We start from the raw sequence: 4,914 nt of genomic DNA on the forward strand, positions 1-4,914 counted from the left end.
TGTAAATTGGTATCTCTTGATTTTGATTTGCATTCCTCTAATAACGAATGATACTGAGCAGCTATTCAGGTGTTTATTGGTTATTTGTATATCTTTTTTGGAGAATGGTTTATTTAGAATCTTTTGTATGTTTTTAAATTGGGTTATTTGTCTTTTTGCTATTGAGTTGTAGGAATTCTTTAAATATGTACTCTAGATTCGAGTCCCTTATCAGAAATATAATTTGCAAAACTTTTCTCTCATTGTATGGGCTGTCTTTTCACTTACCTGATTTTTGTCTTTTATTTATTTATTTATTTATTTATTTATTTATTTATTTATTTATTTTTTTGTCTTTTAAAACACAAAGATTTTTAATTTTGATGAAACCAACTTATCTATGTGTTTCTTTGATTGCTTGTGCTTTGGCGTCATATCAAAGAAACTTTCCAAATTCAAGGTTGCAAAGATTACATCTATGTTTTCTACCAAGAATTTTACAGTTTTAGCCCTTACATGGGGCTTGGTTCATTTTGAGTTAATTTTTGAGTTAATTAAGCCCTTGGTTCATTTTGAGTTAATTTTTGTATATGGTAGAAAATCAGAGTCCAATTGCACTTTTCTGCATGTGGATATCCAGTTGTCCAAGAACCTTGTTGAAAAGATTCTTTCCCCATTGAATTGTCTTGATAGCCTTGTTGGAAATCAATTTACCATATGTGGGGATTTGTTTCTTAACTATCGATCCTATTCCAATGATCTGTCTTTATGCCAGTGCCACACTATCTTGAGTACAGTAACTTTGGTGTAAGTTTTGAAATTGGGAAGTGTGACTCCTCCAACTTTGTTCTTTTCAAAGATTCTTTTGGCTATTACTGGTCACTTGAATTTCCATATGAAATTTAGGATCAACTTGTCAATTTCTTCAAAGAAGCCACCTGTGATATTGATAGGGAATGTGTTCAATTTGTAGCTCACTTTACTTCCTATTGACTCTTAAAGAACATGTCTTTCTATTTATTTAGGCCTTCTTTGATTCTTTCAACAATGTGTTACGGTAGTTAAGTTTTATGCTTCTCTTGTTAAGATTATTATTTCTTCTGATGGTATTATAAGTAAAACTATGTTCTTACTTTCAAGTTTTATTACTACTGAATAGAAATACCTTTAGATTTTATGTTCATTTTATAACCTGAAGGCTTACTGAACTTTTTTAGTTCTAATTGGTTTTCTAGAGGTTTCCTTAGCATTATCTATACATAGCTCCCTATACAAAGCATGTCATCTGCAAATGGAGATTGTTTTACTACTTTCTTTCAATATAGATGACTTTTATTCATTTTCTTGCCTAACTGCCTTGGCTAGAGCCTCCAGTATACAAGAGAAGTGGCAAAAGCGACATCATTGGTTCCTGATCTTAGAAGGAAAGTAGTCAGTCTTTTACCATTAAGCATGATGTTAAACTAATTTTGGAATTTTGAAAGCTCAGGTTAAAAGCATTTTAAACTGAAAAGCTAATTGCCACCTGGCACAGTAAACTATCCTGCATTGGTGCAACCCCTGGGGTATCAAAAAGAAAATCTTCTATCTCTAAAACTTTACAAGTACTTGGCATAGACTTGTCATGGTGCTGGTCAGACTTTTTCCTGACTCCCTGCTAAACCCTGTTAAGATATAACTAGAATGGTCTGACACAGGGAATTCATTCTGTCTAGTCTGGGTTGCCTTGATGGCTCAGACTATCCCCCAAAAAAGTCAGTAACAGCCTGTGAGAGCTAAGTGAGAAGGTTTACTTTGAAGTGTTTCAGGTTCTGTTAGTAAAGGTCAGGTTAACTCAAAGTTTAATGATGCTGTAGAAGTCAAACCTATAGTTTGACTTCTATGTCTTCTACCTTTCATGCCAACATTTATGAGCATGATCTGTCAGGGTCAGGTGTAGACTGAAGCCCTAAATTCCACCTGTTGCCTGGGATTAAACCAAACAAACTCAGTCATAAGAATATTGCCCATCTGGTTCACATTTCCCATTTTTTATCTCAACATATGGACTCTGGGTATTTACTATAACTGTTTGCAAAAGTAGATATACTTATAGCCAATAAAATGTAGCAAAATGGAATCAGATATTAGGAAAATTACTGAATCAAATGATATTTTGATAATAAATGAAAGATGAGATATCCCCAATGCAGCCACATATTAGCTCAAATGATTCCTGTAATGATGATGACATTATCAACAGTAATGTCAGCTAACACTTGTCTTTATGCTTATCTTATGGAAGATGCTGTTCTTACCACCTTTTCATGGATTAATTTGGAAGCAGAAGCACTAAAAGTCATGAAATTTCCCAGGTACATACTGCTAGTTAAGTTATTGAACTAGAACTCTACCTCAAGTGGTCTACCCCTAGACTTGCACTCTTAACCACTATGCAGTACTGCCAATCTCACTCCTATCTACACATCATATCAGATCAGTGAAAACCTCTTTGGATCTGATGGAACACTCTCCAGTGAATTATTTTCCTTTTAGCCTTTGGTATTTTTACAAGAAATTGATGCCATCAAAAATATTTGCCTCTAACCTTTGCATCTAGTGTTGCATCTCCTACACCTTTATAAAGCTGTTATCATTCAGGAAGTGAATATCTTTCATGTAAAGTTGATGGAATCAACAAGAAATTTTAAAGACTTTGTTTTGTCAGGTGTTTCTTTTCATTAGGAACCACATGAACACTAAATTTAGTTTAAAAAATAGTGAAGCATAAAATACTTGCTGAGAAGCATGATATATATACATATATGTGTGTCTATACTTACATTTATATCTTTATACCTATGCCAATACCTACACCTGTATCTATATTTGTCTCTGTATCTCTTATGTCTATATGCATGTATTTGCAGTATACTCTTAATGTCAAGTAGATAAAATTTTGCTTTGTCACCAAGCAGCTGAATTGCATATTGTCATGTACTTGGTGGCCAGCTCACTCACTCAGTCTGCCTTGTTTTCATTCACCAAGTGATGTGCAACATCATTCAGCTGCATAAAATCTGTGGTACGATTCCTTTACATACTTTATACATGTGGTGAAATGATGGCTTTGGATCAAGGACTTTGGTGATCTGAAAAGAGTCATCATGGCAATGTGCTCCTCTGCTTCATCCTCAGTACTCTTGCCTGTTCTGGGTCACATTCCCATAGAAATACCAGCACTGTGTATAGATGGGGCATCTGTAAAGTCATTCTAGGTGTATGCATCCTTAATTTCTCATTTCTATGCATACTCCTTCCTTTTACACATAGCAATTACTCGAATTAGATAAATTTGTCCTTAAACTATTGTTTTAGCTCAAGCTCCTATTATAGAATATCACAGACTGGGTGACTTAAACAGCAGATATGTATTTCTCTCAGTTCTAGAAGCTAGGAAATCCAAGATCAAGGTGACTCAGTTCCTAGTGAGAGTTCTTTTCCTGGTTTGCACCTAGCTGTTTTATAACCATGTCTTCATATGATAGAGAGAGCTACATAGTCAATTTCTCTTCTTATAAGGGCACTAATCCCATTAGGGGCCCCACCTTTATGACCTCATCCAAATCAAATTATTTCCCAAAGGCCCCACTTCCAAATACCATGACATTGGGGGCTAGGGCTTCACCATATGAATTTGGGCTAGGGATGCAAACATTCAGGCCATAACAACTAGCTTATTTTCCTCTTCACAGAGAGGGAAGTCAGGCCTATTAAATTCCACTTAGGAAAAAAACCCCATATTTTGCAGACAGGTAATTTGACTTCTGGCTTTCCTTCTTACTATGATTTGACAAAGTAGACCACAATGTCTCAAACAAAGGATTCTCTTTGGTTTCTACAATTAGTTCTGTAAATGTGTTTGAAATAAGTGTCTTCATGACTGAACAGTTAGCATTTAAAACAACAAAAAGAAAAGTCAGAGCAAAAGAGGAAGGATGGTTTCAGAATGGCTCAAGCAAAACAAACAAAGATGTTGGCTAACACTCTGGATATCTCCAAATTGGAGGTGAGACTGACATGGAGCTCTGAATACTCAGTGGTTGCCACTGACCTTTAAAGAGGTGAGAAAAAGAGAAAACACATTTAAATCATTTGCAAAGACTTTTAAAATGTTGAGTGTGTTTCCAGAGACCACACAATATTTTTCTTACACTTTGCTAAACAGGCATCATGACCAGAGACTATTGTGGACATAAACCCGGGAAATGAGGGAAGGATGGCAAATGTGGTGTGATGTGGGGACTGTCTCATTCAGTTTTCATCTCTGTTCAGCAGCACAGGTAAGGGGTCTGAAAAACATGAAAGTGCCTAGTTTGGTTGATGAGCATGATTACTCAGTCACTTCACTGGTCTAGGATTCAAGGCACTTTTTAATTTCATTGCTTGTTCCATGTCAGGTTAACTCCCAAACATAAACTTTCTCAATCTTAACAGGAAGTGCATATTTTTTTTAATTTATTTATGATAGTCACACACACAGAGAGAGAGAGAGAGAGAGAGAGAGAGAGGCAGAGACATAGGCAGAGGGAGAAGCAGGCTCCATGCACCGGGAGCCCGACGTGGGATTCGATGCCGGGTCTCCAGGATCGCGACCTGGGCCAAAGGCAGGCGCCAAACCACTGTGCCACCCAGGGATCCCAGGAAGTGCATATCTTAAAGTGCCAGTCTTGTTGAATCACTAACCAGTCACCTTGCTTCCAACTTGCTGTATATAGGCTCACCCACATCATTTTGGGACCCCCAGGATCCAACAAGGCCCCTAGCATTCCCACAGCTACCATAGTCTTTCACAAACTCCTTTAATTGTACTTTCTCCAACGATATTTCCAATACCTTCTTTCAAGCTCTCATCACCCATTACTCAAACCTTAACATTTCCACCTACACAATCTC

Source organism: Canis lupus, chromosome 29, assembly GCF_003254725.2.
Source record: "Canis lupus dingo isolate Sandy chromosome 29, ASM325472v2, whole genome shotgun sequence".
NCBI classification, from domain to species: domain Eukaryota; kingdom Metazoa; phylum Chordata; class Mammalia; order Carnivora; family Canidae; genus Canis; species Canis lupus.